This window comes from Gallus gallus, chromosome 3, assembly GCF_016699485.2.
Source record: "Gallus gallus isolate bGalGal1 chromosome 3, bGalGal1.mat.broiler.GRCg7b, whole genome shotgun sequence".
Classification (NCBI taxonomy): Eukaryota; Metazoa; Chordata; class Aves; order Galliformes; family Phasianidae; genus Gallus; species Gallus gallus.
Genome location: NC_052534.1, coordinates 110310666 through 110326824, shown reverse-complemented (window position 1 = coordinate 110326824; position 16159 = coordinate 110310666). Strand labels below are relative to the sequence as shown.

At 44.4% G+C, this 16159-nt stretch overlaps 1 long non-coding RNA gene across 1 annotated transcript; it reads left to right on the top strand.

Moving 5' to 3' along the window:
- Positions 1-1365: 1365 nt before the first annotated feature.
- LOC101750844 lies at positions 1366-15931 on the top strand. Its single transcript, XR_006938911.1, has 4 exons — positions 1366-1405; positions 13681-13795; positions 14796-14912; positions 15562-15931. It is a non-coding gene; the product is annotated as an uncharacterized LOC101750844 (long non-coding RNA).
- The last annotated feature ends 228 nt before the right edge of the window (positions 15932-16159 follow it).

Genomic DNA, 16159 nt, shown 5'->3' with positions numbered 1-16159 from the left:
GTTTGTTTATTTCAGGCTGAGCCCTTTGATCAGCCCTTTGAATTCGCTGTAATACTTGCCATCATATGAAAACACATCACTTCACCCACTGAAACCAGAGCTTGGGTTCTGATTGTTGCTGCTCTTCAGCAGCCCAGACTGTGACCTCTAGGACTGCGGTAGGTCCTACAAATATAAAGCAAGCGTTGTTCCCCAGACAACATCTGCTCATGGACAGTGAGAGGACCTTGTGCTTACATTTTCGCAAGCAGAATTGCTGGAGAGAGATTTTTTGGGAAGTGAGGAGGGTTGTGTGCCCCTTGAAAGCTGTCTGCTGCAGTGCTGATGTCAACAAGGAACTGCAAAGAGCAGAATCATATCTGAGTTCTCCTGAGGCACTGTATGAACTGACATAAATACGAGTTATCTGCTAATATTGCTGTTATTGCTGCCTGGCCTAACCATGATGCTGTCTGTCTGCAAAGCTGGCCAAAATGTTCCACCAAAGGCACCATGCTTTACCCCTTTGGACAATCAGAGGGGTAGACAACCGTTCTGTAAGTCTACTCATTCAGTTTTATTGCTTTTGGGTGCTTCTGTGTGCTGATATTTCTGAAACGTTTCAATGATTCCAGAAAAATTGTCACTATGAAGTCAATATATTTCTTTTTTTTTTTTTTTTCTTGTGAAAATCATATTGTGACCCCAATTTCAAAACGTATTTGCAAAATTCAGGAGAATCTCTTTAAATTTATATCGTTCTCAATGGCTGTTTGCTAATAGAGGATTTCTTAAGTATATTTTATTACAGTTGATTCACAATTTTCCTTTAGAAATCCATTGCCACTACAAACATGTATATCTTTATTTGTTTCCTATTGCAGTCTCAGATGTAGAACTTCTAATTTTCTTACAGAAAAGCAACTGCTTTGGATGTAGATAAATTTCTAACAGATTGCATGATTCTCTGTTGCCAGTGCTCAAAATGGAGGAGAAAATGAAATGATTCTTAACAGATATTTCCTTCATTTTTTACTTCCATTTATTCTATTTTTAAGTTCAGCAAAGTAACTGATCTTCCATTGCACCAATTTTCTGTATAAGAGCTGTACATCCTAAAACTGATCTCATTTCTCCCTTCTGGTTTATTGGGATTTTTTTACTACTACTGTCAGCTGAGAGATGCCTGCTGAGAACACAACCCATCATAGGTGGTGTAGTGGCAATGCTAAGTCATGGCCCAAAGCAGTGATTGAGCACCTGGTGGGAAGGCAAGACCAGCCCAGAGGAGCTCAGATGCATGCAATGCTGCTGAGTGATGAAGGGGTGCAGCAGGATCCACCCCTTCCCAGCCTTCATTTAAGGGCTGGCAGTGCAGGTGAGAATCTCTTCCTGGAGATCCCTGCATACCCTAAGCCTTCCATAGGTAAGCAGATCTTTTTCTTCATTTTTTGTGGCTGCTGCATCTGGGCTTGTTCTTATTTGCTGTAGTTGAAGACTTTGCCACCCTGCTATTATTACAGTACTTTCCATCCCATTATAGCATTATAGGTGGGATGCAGCTTTACTGGGTAGAAAACATAAGTATTTATATTGCCTGTCCCTGTGATGAGGTCAGGTGTAGCTGTCACCACTACAACTACACTGACTTATTTTTGGTATAAGAAAGGGCATTACTTGCTTGATCAGTCAGAACAGAGGCATAAAGCCCAGGATTGCAAAGCAGTTGAAGGTGGCTGGGCAGATCTGAGTCCATCTGGACGAGTCCCTACTCCAGCAGTGATGTACCCAGCAGGGTACCCAGGCCGTGTCCAGGCAGCCTTGGAAAGCTGTCTCCAAAGAGGAGAGCACACAGCCTCAGTCTTTTTCTAGCTGAGAAAGCTATCAACCCCCTGCAAGTAGGATCAGCAGCTGCTATTTTACCTGCTGTATGCAAGGTCAGGCAGTATATGTTTTGCTACACTTGTAGTGAAGAAGCCCCAGCACAGCTTTTAATGAACCATCTCAGGAAGAGGCAGCAACCCAGCTGTGCCATATTGGAGCTCAGGGAGGTTCATCTACCCTAAAACTCTTCTTGTGTCTTAAATATTCTTAATTTGCTTTGCAGCACTTAGTAGAGGCTCCACCTCAACTTGCATGACTTAATTTGCTTCTGTTAGTGTGTGCTGTCCACCAGATGTGAGAAACCAACCTGTGCTTATCAAATAAATGCATTTATTGCATCCATTTGTGAGAAGGATTAGACAGTGTTATCTTTGTTTTCTCTTTGGCAGAATACCTGAATTGTTTTTCTCACTTTCTTTGTGATTATCATGCTCTGAAAGTGAACACTTCAGTAACATTCCCACAGTTCCTGCAGGTTGCCTGACGTTTCTTCTTGAGCTTGAATGTTTGAACTCCTGCAGTGTTTGCATGGGACAGCTGGGTACTTCTGTACAGAGTTTACAGACTTGGTAGTATTTAGACTTCCTGGTTTTAATCCCTTTGGATGTTGGAGTGTAAGATTTGCTGAGCAGGAGGGAGAGGAGATGATTGATCACCTTGTGTGTTCACTGTGAGCACTTAGGTAGTTCTGCTGAGAGCAGAAGGGAGAAGGAAGCATGTGGCGTTTCAGGATTTGAACAGTTTTATTCCCAACCTGCAAATTAGTGGTGGTGCATCAGTTTCCTCGAGGCCTTAATAATCTCATGATCTGAAAGAAGATGATAACCCATTTAGCGGTGCTAGCATTTAACCTGAGGGCCAGGCAGTTCTGCTGATTGCACACACAGTATATTTGTAACAGTGACTGCAGGCACTGCAGGAGTGTGCCCTCTGGAGCACCCAGAACTTACAGCAACTGCACTGCAGAAAGGTTTCCAGGCTTGCTCATCCAGGCAGCATGCAGTGGTCTGCAAGCTGGTTCTGAGATATGCATGCATACTGAAAGGGGTGGAAGATGGAGTGAGCCCAGATACAGTACCTTTTTTGCTCTGGAAACCAGGCCTTGGGGAGTAGACACTTCTGCTGTTGCAAGCTGTAAGTGTGCATCTACCAGGAAAATTATGCAATCAAGTCTAATAATTAAATCTAGGACAGCACAACTTCATACTTCTGCAAGTCCTTCACTTCCATTATATTAAACATTAGACTCACTATTGTATTAATATTATATAGTACTCTGCACTTAGAGCCCAGCAGGGTTAGCAATTTACTGTTTCGTCCAGGGATTCCAGGTCTCCTTTCCAGTTTGTTTTGAGCCTCTAGTTGCTGTGAAATGCTTGTAGGGACTGGTGCTCTTGGGATTGTTGCTCCAGGATTGCTTCCCTCTGCCATCTAGAATGGAATAGCAAAGCAGCTGATTCAGCTCTTAAAAATAGCCTAGGAGTTCACTTTCAAAACAGGTATTGCTGATGCAGTGATATAGCGGATGTGTTGTTGACTTCCAGAGGAGCAGAGCAGAAGGTTACTCCATTAAATTAGGCATAAAAAATGCAAAGACATTTTTTTCTTCCTGTTTCAGAGCTACAGAGCAGCTGATTGCATCTCTCCATCTCAACAAGCTCTGAGCACAGGGTTTTGGTGGGCTGATGTTGTGGTGAACCCAGCTCAGCACCACGCAGCCACTTGTTCTCCCCAGATGGGATGGGGCAGAGATTGAGAAAGGCAGGAGAGTGCAAGGACTTGTGGGTTGAAAAAAAAGACACTTTTCTGGCTAAAGTAAAGTTTTTGCACTCAATCAAAGAATAACAAGGAATTAGTTTACTGCTTCCCATTGGCAGGCAGTTGCTCAGCCACTCCCCCCCCAGGAAAGCAGGGCTCATTGCATACCATGGTTTCTTGAGAAGACAAATGCCCTCACTTTGAATGCCCTCCCCCTCCTCTTTCTTTACCCCATCTCCTATTGCGGAGTACACTGCCATATGGTGTGGGACATCTCTTTGGTTGTCTGTTCTGGCTGTGTCCTTTCCCAGCCCCTTTCTAGCAGCACAAGAAACAGAAAAGTACCAGGTTCTCTGCAAGCACTGCTCTCTAACAACTAAAGTATTACTGGGTTATCACTATTTTAATTAAAAATACAAAATACTACATGGACCTCTATGAAGAAAATTAAATCTATCCCAGTCAAAGCCATGACAGCTAGGAAACCTCAGCCATTCAGCTGCTGGAAAATCTCTGTGCAGCACTTCTTATGCTCACCTCTGCTTGTCTTCAGCAATGCTAAGTGAAGTGCACCAGATGAACACAATCAAGTGAAGTAAGAAAGCAATTTCTTCACCATTCAGGAGTAGGAATGGCTGTTTATGAGGGTGGATAGTGATAGGACAAGGGGGAATGGTTTTAAACTGAGACGGGAGGGGGGGGGGGGGGGGGGGTTAGGTTGGACATGAGGAGGAAGTTTTTCCCCCAGAGGGTGGTGACGCACTGAACAGGTTGCCCAAGGAGGCTGTGGATGCCCCATCCCTGGAGGCATTCAAGGCCAGGCTGGATGTGGCTCTGGGCAGCCTGGTCTGCTGGTTGGCGACCCTGCACATAGCAGGGGGTTGGAACTGGATGAGCATTGTGGTCCTTTTCAACCCAGGCCATGCTATCATTCTATGATTCATTAGGTGAATGTGATCACAGGTGGAACATGGCAGCTCCAGCAGAGACATGTGAGACCTGACACTGAGAGCTGCTTCCAGCTCAGGTCTGGAAAGGACCTCTGGCAGCTGGAGTCCACTGCAGTCAGCCTGACAGGCAAACAAAGCTGGCAGAGCTGCTTGCTGTGTTGCCTGGACCTCTGAGACATGGGCAGCTTAGGGGAAAGCGGAGGTGGGCAGAGGGGAGCCTTCAGGCATTAAGGCCTGGATTTCAAAAGGGATGATGGTACATTTAGATGTCAGTAGGAGATCCTGAAAACCTTAGGGTACTCTTTCAAAGTTCTGTAGGTGGGACTCTTCTGCATGATTACAGAAATCTGACCAAACACCTAGATCCTGTTAATGATGACAGGAGATGAATGGGTGCTCTTAGAGGAAAATTAATCTGACTTATATGAGATAAGGTGAGAAACAGGTCAGAAGAATAATCCAGAAATCATGTCCATTTCTCTTCAATGACTATGAAACAATGATAATGCCTTCCACTTAGGATAGGTGCACACTTAAAGAGGTGTACATTAGGATTTAGTTTAGAAAGCGATATAGGAGAAGGTGACTCACCCTTTCTGAAGGCTGGTGACACTGGTGAGCCCTCACCTCAAGTACTGTGTTCAGTTTGGGGCACCTCAGTACAGAAAGGACACGGAGGTGCTGGAGCAGGTCCAGAGAAGGGCAACAAGGCTGGGGAAGGGCTGGGAAAATATGGCCTATGAGGAGAGACTGAAGGAACTGGGGCTGTTTGGTCTGGGGAAGAGGAGGCTGAGGGGAGACCTTATTGGCAGAGAGCAATACCTGAAAGGTGATTGCAGCAGAGCGGGGTTGGTCTCTTCTCACTGCTGACAGGTGACAGGACGAGGGGAAATGGCCTCAAGTTGTGCCAGGGGAGGTTTAGGTTGGATATTGGGAAATACTTCTGCACAGAAAGGGTTGTTAAGCACTGGGATGGGCTGCCCAGGGAGGTGGTTGAGTCACCATCCCTGCATGTGTTTAACAACCGTTTGGATGTGGTGCTCAGGGCCATGACTGAGCGGGGGGCTGTTAGAATTAGGGTAGGATGGTTGGGTTGGGGTTGGACTGGATGATCTTTAAGTTCTTTTCCAACCTGAACAATTCTATGATCTCCAGAAGAGTACAATCTCTAAAGAAAGATGCTGCTCCCTTGGGTGCTAACCATTAAATGAGGGTAAGGAGGGGTGGACCTTTCTGCATTGCTTGCAACTGAGCTCCCTGGTTTAGCCACACCTTCTCACCTGTTGCTCAAGCATTGGTTCCGGCCATGACCTAGCAATTCCCATACAATTTCTAAAGCAGGTATCTAAGGTTATGTATCTGACAGGATGTAGTAGAGTAACTTCAAACATCAGGCCCTTGGTGAGCAGGTCCTATCTCTGGACTTCCATTAAAGCAAGCAGGGGGTTACTAAGAAAGAGATTGGGCAAATGGGTGAATTAAGAAGGCGTGATTACAGAATGACAGTATTTCTGCATCTCTTTTCCATAGATGATCTCAATATGCTTTCTAGACCGTAGAGAGTGAATTTGTTGAATTTCAGTGAGATGGAATTAAAACCAATTCACCTCAGCTCACCCCGTCATGGCTTTCTGTATGAAAAATGGAAATACTGCTGGTAGCCTTTAACTTTTTTTCTCATGTATATCATAAATTCTTAAGAACAGATATTATCTCCTGCCACCTGTCTGTACAGTAAGGGCTTAATCTCAGCTGGAGCCTGTGGGTTTTTGAATAATTCTGGTAATGTTGTATGTGATTTATGGACAAGGGAGCAGTTCATCTGATTCTCTTCTAGAATTAAAAGAAGCCCACATACTCCTCACTCTGCCCAACACAATAATGGCTGTAAAAACTTCCAAAATGCACCTTAGAAAGTGGTTGGATTTATGAGTGTATCAAATTCTTTTTGGACTCAGTTGGTGCAGATATTCCAGCAATAATTCAACCCCAATCTCCTCACCATTCTTTTACCTTTCCCAACTAACAAACCTTGTTGTGTTGGAACTGCAAACAAATTTCTTAGATATATAGTCCCAGAATAAATATTCAAGGTAGTATGCTTTTTATTGACTTTTTTTAATTAAAAAAAAAAGACAAAGTTAGAATTTCAGCGTTTTGGTCTTTTTATCTTGTAGCCAAAAAACATGTATCTTTTAAAGTGACAGAATGTGTGTCATTAATATCCAAGACATGGGATCTCAGCATAGGGAGGGATGTGTGTGAAGGTTCAGGATGTGCAAAAGGTTCAAAAATAGTTAATCAGAATCAAAACTAAATCAAATTTAGTCAATTATAATGACTAATCAATTTAAAGGGGGATGATGTGTACAAGTGAGGTTTGGAAAGATAATTTTAGAATGAAGCAATAGTACCTCAAAACATAGCTTGTTGGGTGCTGGGATGAGCACCTCACTGGAAGCCAGCAGGTGGCTGTGGGTGCCAGGTGCTGTAGGCTGAGGCTCCGTGTCACCTGTGAGGCTCTGCTCAGCACCAGCAGCAGAAGTGGCTGCAGACCTCCCTCTCTCCTCTCACCTTTGATCTTTGATCTCACCAAAACCTTGCCATGTAAGCCCAACACTGTGCAGATGTATTAAAGTAACTGAGTTGCAGAGAGCAAGGTTCCCCATTATCACTGCTTTCAGAACCGATTTTATCACTTGCAAACCTGCTTTTTACTAATGACATCTTTGCAAGGAGTTTGGCAATAGTTGGGCTGCCAAAGGCTCTGCAGGCTTTAATTTAGATTTAAGCAAAGTACATCACTGTTTAGTGCAGTAACTCCATGGGTTGGACCTTACAGATCTGGAAGACACACTGAGGATGCAGCTGGGCTCATGAGAGGCTTGAGGGTTGAAGTATGCTTGCATATGTTTTATGAATGGGATGGTTCAGCAGGAGTTTGTTCAGTTGTAAGCAGCTATTGTATTCTCCTAAATATGAATATTGCCCTTTCAACTCTGTAAGCACAATGTGTGTGGCAAAGCTTGATTCATTTTCTCATCTAATTACCTGTTTCTATTAATAGGAACTATGGCATTCCACAAACTAAAGCAAATACATGGAAAAAATTAATTAGCTGAAACTCCTATTCTTTAAAACACACCGAAAACCTCCCTAAACCCTTAGGCTGCCATACACACAGGGCATCAAATACCCTTTTTGATTTCTGTTATGGTGATGGTTTTGTTTCAGCAGTAGATGCAGACTGGCAGACAAATAAGAAAGGATTGCAAATGCAGCTTTAATTGATGAAATATTTAACCTGGAAATTAGGGTTATCTCTGCAATTTTCAGTCAAACATGATGAATTTCCAGCTCTTTAAGTATATTTTGTAGATTTTCTGCTGTGCATAATTCAGTGTGGGTCTCCAAGCACCTGCTGCACTGCCTTGTCTTCTCCACAATGACTGACAGATTCTGAATCAAAGTGAGAAAGAAAAAAACCTGAGTGTTTAAATGGACTGAATTACTGTCTGGATCAGCAAGGGTTGCTCCTCAGTAGCCCCACAGCATGCCAGTGGGCTGGCTCACCTTCTGCTGGTATCATGTTATCATGCTGGTTTGAACTGGTGAAGAAATTATAAATGGGATATATTCTCAGCTGGTGTAGATCAATATCATTCCAGTGAGATTAGTGAAACCATAAAGAGTTGCACTAACTTTGCCTCAGGTAGTTCAAGGCTAGAGAAGCTTACAGTGCTCATTTAGCCTGCCAGCACAGGCTATAGACTTTGTTTGAAGGGATTCTGGCCTGGCTACTGCGCAGTCTGAGTGCAAGACAGCTCAGGTGCCAGACTGCAGTATTGGGACATGGCTGGTAGCTAATAGCTATTGCTGCCTGCATGGACCTGCACTGCACCCCCTTAGTGCCTATTGGGACCTGTAGCTCCAAGCTACATATGGCTAGTAAATAATGCTACAGCATTGGTTTTTAAGGACCAACCAGCTAAGTGCTAGGGAATTTACTGTCTTAGTGCAGGCTGTTGGCAGATTTCTAGTAGTTTTTTTATCTATTGTTTTATTTCCTTGGTGACTCCTCGTGTACCAAGTTTGGTTGGGCTAAGATGAGAGCTAAAGCTTTCTGTATGGACAGCATCAGTTTGCAATGATGAGCACATCCTTAGAGCTGATGGTGGCTAGTGCCTGTGTAGGTTCTGTGTGTGGTGGTGTTCTTTATGGACTTTGTGTGATGGAATGTGCCGTGTAATGAGGACAGCCCAGAGGGCAGTGAGTGCCTCTTGCTGTTGCAAAGCATCTCTAGCCAGGCAAGTGGGGAGGAGATCAATGGGGTCTCTGCTCCTGATGGTGTTAATGCTGAACAGGAGTGGAGAGCAGTCAATGAAACACTCAGGAGGGCTTTCTTTTTGACAGATGTTATCTCTGTGGCATTCATTATTCATAGTGGTCTGAGCAAGGTCAGCTGACACATGAGGTTTATTAGGGACGTCTGAACAGTTGTGCAGTACTGAAAGTTCAGAGAGGAAAACCCTTAGAATGATAGGAGTAATAAAGGAGAGCAGAACTGCCAGATACAAAAATGAGAAAGCACCTGGCAGGTGTCTCTTTCCATCTGTGGCCCTGCCTTGCTTCTCTTTGCTGTGTCACCAGAAGATAATCTGTAAGAAAGTGATGCTGTGTGAATGTCCCCATGTGTCCAGGTGTGATGGGTGATGAGAGTGGACGTGTTTAAGTAAAAAATGTGCAGAGCACTTTGGCTATTAGGGCTGCAAGAAAACCTGCTCTCTCTGGAAGCTGGCATGGTCTCCACTGCTGGAGCTGCACACTGATTTCAGAGGAAGCCTGCCAGCCTCCATCACTTGGGATCTGGCTCTGATCCTCCCTGTCCTGTACCTCCTGAGTGGGGCCACTTCACACCTGCTTGCTGAAGTTGTCAAAGGCTGGCTGAAGGTGCAGGGCAGTGGGAGCCTGTGCTAGGCTTTTTAGTTGTTAAGTTATTTTAATTTCAGAATGATACAATTATAAAAAGTATGATGTTATCAAATAGATACAGCTAACACCTGTGCCAGCAGACAGGGCTGAATGGTAAATCAGCTGCCAGTGTAACTACCATATATTGAGAGTAAGCCTGACAGGGGAGAGATTAATGGAATTGGCTAGTTTGCTCCAGCTTTGCCCAGAGCTACCCATACTACCATCTGCTCTTTGTGCATCATCATCAGGAGCTGCTGATGCAGAGCAGACCAGGCACATTCACAATTGCCAGTTCCTACAGATGAAGCGTTTTCTCCTTTAGCTTGCTCTCTGAGCAACCCAGGGCACAGACAGGAGAGCTGGAGTCTACTCATGGCATTGTATTTAGAGACCCTCTGCTCAGGCTGGTTTGTGTTAATGTGGTTCCTTAGGTACTGGAAGGTGTGAGTAAGGTTCATATCCCTCTCCTTTATTTCCAGTTCTTGCCTATAAGATAGATCATAGAGAATCATAAAGTCATACCCTGAATTGGAAGGAACCCACAAGGATAACTGAGTGGAAATCCTGGCTCCATACAGGACAGATGTTTATCTCTTGGAGCTGTGGAAATATACCACACATGAGAGATTGATTGTTATACTGCCATATAGGTGAAATAGAGAGTACGTAGAATCATTAAGGTTGGAAGGGACCTGTAAGATATCTAGTCCAGCCCATACCCACCTACCATGTCCCTCAGTGCCACACCTCCACAGTTCTGGGACATCCCCAGGGACGGTGACCCCACCACTCCCTGAGCACCCTGTGCCAGCACCTGGACACTCTTTCAGAGAATAAGTTTTCCCTAACAGCCAACCTGAACCTCCCCAGCTGCAACTTAAGGCCATCACCTCTCATCCTATTGCATTATCTGGGAGCAGAGCCTGGCCCCAACCTTGTTACAGCCTCCCTTCAGGTAACTGTAGAGAGCAGTGAATTCTCCCCTGAGCCTCCCATTCTCCAGACTGAACAATCCCAGCTCCCTCAGCATCTCCTCGTAAAATTTGTGCCCTGGACCCTTCACAGCTTTGATGCCCTTCTAAATTTCTGTGGCTTTTCTTCCCTTTGTTTATTTTCCTATAAGATACTGCCTAATCAAAAGGCATCTTTTAGACTGTCTGCTTATAACACCTTCCCAGTTATCTGGACTGAAGGTAATGCAACCCTAGCCATTGTAACTGCAGTGACTACGTAGTTAAGAAATTTGTTTGCATCTAGGAATAAGTCTCCGATTCATGTTAATTGTTCTTCAAACCTCTGCGAAGCTCTCCCATAACATGTCCACTTTCAGTTACTCACAGGGATCTCATTCTCTGTGCAAATCAAACCGTCTTCCCCTTCAACATTTTTGACCCAAGAGAATGCAGGTTTTCATCAAATTGGAACTCCCCAGTCTGTCTCATTACTGTATCACATCTTTTGGCTACTATCCTCCATCCCAGTTTTCTGATGGCATGTACCTAAGTGTCAGTATTTCACTGTGATATATGCTAAATGTTGCTTATTTCTGCTGTATTTCTGAAAACAGCTGCACATCTCACAGTACCTAGTTAGTCTGATGCTGCTGTGCTCTGAACAGATCTGGTTCTGATGTGGCCCCAGCAGCCTTAGGACAGATGAGAAATTGTGCTAGATGGCTTGAGGTGATGTTAAAATCAATCCCCCTTGTACTCAATAACTTCACAGATCCTGGTACTGGAGATTCTCTTTTATCTCTAGAGTGCTTTTGGAGTAGCAAGAGTCTGATGTTATCCCTTGCACTTCATTTTCTTTAGGCCACGGGCATACATCCTTGATGCTTCAGTTGTATTGGTTGAAGAGATGTCTGCTTCCAGCCCCCAGCTGCCCCCCTCTGCTGCATGCTGCCATATTCTGAGCACAGAGTGCAGCTGCTTCCTGTCCTACCAGTGGTGGGAAGAGCCATGTTCATAATGTCCTCTGCTTAAATCACAGCTGGTACAGCTCTAAATGCTCTCATCTGATGAATGCTCTCAGCCTGGAGACCACTGTGAACAGCAGCCTGCCTGAGGTACACCTACAGGCTGAAGCTTCCTCAGCTGTAGAGCTACACCTGGAAACACCTAGTTTTCTGTATTTCCACTTCCTCAGGCTGAAATTAATCATTGGAAAGGACCAGTGTTACTGCTCATACTCTCAGACCCCCCCCCCCCCCCATCCAAACACTTTGTGACCTGAATCTTTCCACATCTGCATTTTTTCTGGCAGCAAATAGACTTCTCTCTTGTGAGCATGCTATTGATGCTCTTCTTCAGCACTAACACACATCTAATGTGAGGGAAGGATATCCTTGTTTAGATTTGCTCACTCCTACATCCTCTGCATTTAGCAATCTGCCAGGGAGCAGGTGCAGCATCTGACAAATGCCTTGCTGCAGTTTCCGCCTCCTCTGCATCCCTTCAGCTTCTGTTTTTTAGTGGATTGATATATGGGGTAAGTGCAGCTTCCTGACAATTTGATTTTTCAGTTACTAGCAGGGAAAAAATGTGCTGGAGGACACTGCTGGGTCAGATGAGAATTTAGCAGATGCATCTGTAGATATAGGACATTTGTTTTTAGTGACCCTACCCTTAAATAACTGCATCATGCTTTAGCTAGATCTTTAAGTGTAGGATCTGTAGAGGAAACAAACTGCTAAATGGAAGATGTTTAACACTCTTCTATTCATGACAGAAAAAGGGATCTGCATGTCAGTGTTTTCAGTTGGCTGTCCAGTGTGGGAGGGACAGGAGCTGCTGTGCTTGAACCCAGCAGGTGGTGAAGCACCATGGGCGGGGGGGGGGGGGGGGGGGGAGAGGATAGGAAAAAAAAAAAGATTTACTCAGATGAGAAAAGGAAAAGGATTATAGTGATGGCAATATATGAATGTCTATAACAAGTGATGCCTTCCTAGTTGCTCACCCCCCAGTGAGCAGAAGAGCCAGAAGTCCTTCCCTCTTCAGAGCTCTTCCACATGCTGTCATATGGTATGGAATATCCCTTTGGCCACTTTAAGTCAGCTGTGCTGATTCTATCCCCTCCCCTCCTTGGGCTCCACAATAGCCCTTCACTGAGAAGCTGGAATGGCTTTGGGTCCATGCACACTGCTTAGTGATGGATGATAAGCATTGGGGTGTTGGCAGCATTGCTTTTCTCCTTGAACCAAAACACAGTGTCATAGCAGATGCTCTGAAGAAAACAATTCCATCCCAGCTGAAGCTAAGATAGGAGTGAAGACAAGAGGACACACTTATTTTAAAGCAAAATTAGGAAAATTAGGTTCTGCTTCTCTCTCTTTTTCTTCCCTCTCCTTTATTCACTTGTTTGACCAAAACTCTTTTTCCTTAGGTTCTATTACTTCATCACTCCCAACACTTTATCTCTTGTGGTGTTTCATGCATCTCCTCTTCTCCTCTTGTATGTTTTATTACTGCCTTATTTCCAGGGGATCAGGAGATCCAGGTGCCCACTTTCCCTCATGCTCAGCTCCATGCTGCAGCTGCTGCTTGTTTTCCTTTGCACAGTGAGTCCTCCACTGCAGGAGTCCCCTCCTGCAGTTTGCTTTATCCGTTCTCTATGGTAACAAATACACAGGTTAGAAAATTAGGCCAAGGTGTGGATGAGGGCACTGTACCACGGATTTCTCATGCTGCTTGACTGCTATTATATGCTGGTGGAGGTTAGATATTTTGTCGCCTGATTTATTTAGCAAGCAGAGACATAGGATGTGCTTGTAAGCTTGTCCTGCTGGTGAAAAGGGCTATTGGATCATTGCTGGTTTTGTGTTGGAAATGACTCATTATTGCCCTATCTTTTTCTTTGTTTTGCTTTTTGTTTTTCTAGTTGAGGTTTTGATTAAACCATTACTCTCATATACAGCTGCTTGACTCACTAAACAGCCTGTTTTTTACGCAAGGGTTAGGAAGAGGTTAAGTCAGTGAAACTGTGCATCATGATGTCTTACCTACAGTTGGTGTTCAGCAGCAACTCACAGCCATGGTGAAGGTCAGCCCTTGCTAAGTGCCAGTGCAAATTACCTTGAACAGGCAATGCTGCTCCCTCCCATAACCCATGTGATGCCCCTGTCTTTCTCCTGAAGGTCTCCCATGTGAGCATTGCAGATGGAGGGCTGTGAGGCTGAGGCATCTACACTGCTTTACAACCAGCATTACAGCACAAGAGTGGTCTTACAGCAGTGATACATCCCGAATCTGGTGAGCTATTTTGCGCTGTTACCGAAACCATGTGGAAGGGGAATTCAACTACATGCCAAATGGGGAATGTATGATGAACTAGAGGTGTAGAGACAGTTCCTTTGCTCTTTATTTGCTAGCTCTGTGGTATGTCATCAGAGGGAAGGAAAAAGGAAAAAAAGAGTTGCAGCAGCCTGAAAGCCTTGTTCCTGGTTACAGGAGAGTTACACAGCAAGGTGGTGGTGCTGAGAAGATACAGCTGGGCCCTGGGCTGCTGCTTGTCCATGATGAATGTACAAGGATGAGGAGAAATGACGGAGCTGCCTGCTGTAGGAGAAAAAGTAGCTCTCAGGAAATAGGACCACATTTTCCTGCTGTTAATGAATGAGGACCTGCTCTCTGGCCCAGAGACCAAGTGGCATAGTCTGTCAATAGACCACATAGCTCCTTGACATCAAGGAAAGCAAATTTAATATGAAACTCAACTCATCCTCCTCCAGCTTGCTCTTCCATACAGTGATAGAATTGCTCAGGTTGGAAAAGACCTTAAAGATCATCCAGTCCAACCCCAACCCAACCATCCTACCCTAACTCTAACAGCCCTCTGCTCAATCATGGCCCTGAGCACCACATCCAAACAGTTGTTGAACACATCCAGGGATGGTGACTCAACCACCTTCCTGGGCAGCCTATTCCATGTTCCCAACTCCATCATTTCTGATGTAAACAGAATTAAAAAGAAGAGTGGTAAGACTGAGGAACAGGGGATTGGCACAGCTGGAAATGGGGGGGAAAGTTCAGTTATGCGAATCTAGGCTGATTTCCAGCCACATGAAGTGAAATTCGTGACAGAGATAGAAGTTATATTCTTTCAGTATGATATGTGTTTCCCTGCTGGTAAGTTGGGTGTGACTGCACTAAGGTCACTGGAACTATATTGCATGAGATGAAATTGAGATAGGAAAAATCCAGTTCCTTAATCCTGACACAATGCCTTTGGCTGTGGGTTCTTGTCTTGCAGAGCTGTGTGATGAAGCGAGGCCGCACGGCAGTCATCACCCATTCCTACAGCAGGCTTCCAAATACAAACTGAAAATATAGCATCAGGACAGTGGTTTCACCCAAGTCAGGTTCACAGGTGAGGAGACATTTGCCTTCAGTAAACCCAAGAATCTCAGCATTATACTTTTGCATAAGCTGCAAAGATGCTCTTCCAAGATATTGTGGCACATTTTGATGGTTATTAGCTCAATTCAGAGCCACAATTACTGCAGGCCATTTAACACAATGTATCCCCCGTTGCTCTCCATTATAATAATGTCAATGCTTACAGCTGGGAGCACTATACATCATAAAAAATATGAATATATATTTATTACAGCTCAGACATATGTTTGTAGTACGAATCTTATGACAGCATCTTACTACTTTGGTGTGGAGTAACGGCTACCTTCTGTATGGGCTGAAGCAATAGAAATCAGATGTTGGGCCAAAATGTTTTTTTTTCATTGTCATTAGCAGCTGTTACTCACACATAAAGGTGTCCTCTCCTTTTTGCATTGGATTTATGTCACCTAGGTTACTCATCTAAAAATTCATTGTTTAAATCTGAGCTAGTCACCTCAGACTGCATAGAGTCAGTAGGAAGAAATATGCATCTCCAGAGGGTGGTTTTTATCATTGTGAAATAGATGTCAGGGATGGCACAGGTATGCCCCCTTCGCATACCAGTAAGTAGGTGAATTTGCTCATCTATCCGTAATAGCAATAATCTTTTTTCTCTTAAGGTCTATCCACCATCTGGAGCAATTACAAGGTGGCTGGAAAGCCATGGAAATACTGTTCCCAAAGAAAGGACGTCCACTAGTGGAGGCACGGGTCCATCCCAGAACCCTCACTCATACCTCCAGGACAGTGATGTGCTTCTCCACTAAGATGCAGAATGGAAGGGTCTGAGGACCTGATGTTAACATTTTTAGACAGGTATCTCTTGGGGTCCATCATGTTTCTGGCAGTGTAACAGGAGAAACACCTTTGAGCTCCAACCTCTCTTTGGGATTGTAACAGCAGCTGCAGGTTATACAGAAGTCACTTAAATGCTTAAAATAAATGTATTAATTGAGACCCAGAAACAGTTTTTACCAAAGACTTTAGCTTGTCTAACTTAAAAAGAAGTGGGAGCTGGCTGTTCACAAAATGGTTTGCAGAGCTGGGTACATAATTTCTCCTCTAACAAATCATAGAATCACAGAATGGCCTGGGTTGAAAAGGACCACAGTGCTCATCTCGTTCCAACCCCCTGCTATGTGCAGGGTTGCCAGCCAGCAGACCAGGCTGCCCAGAGCCACGTCCAGCCTGGCCTTGAATGCCTGCAGGGATGGGGCA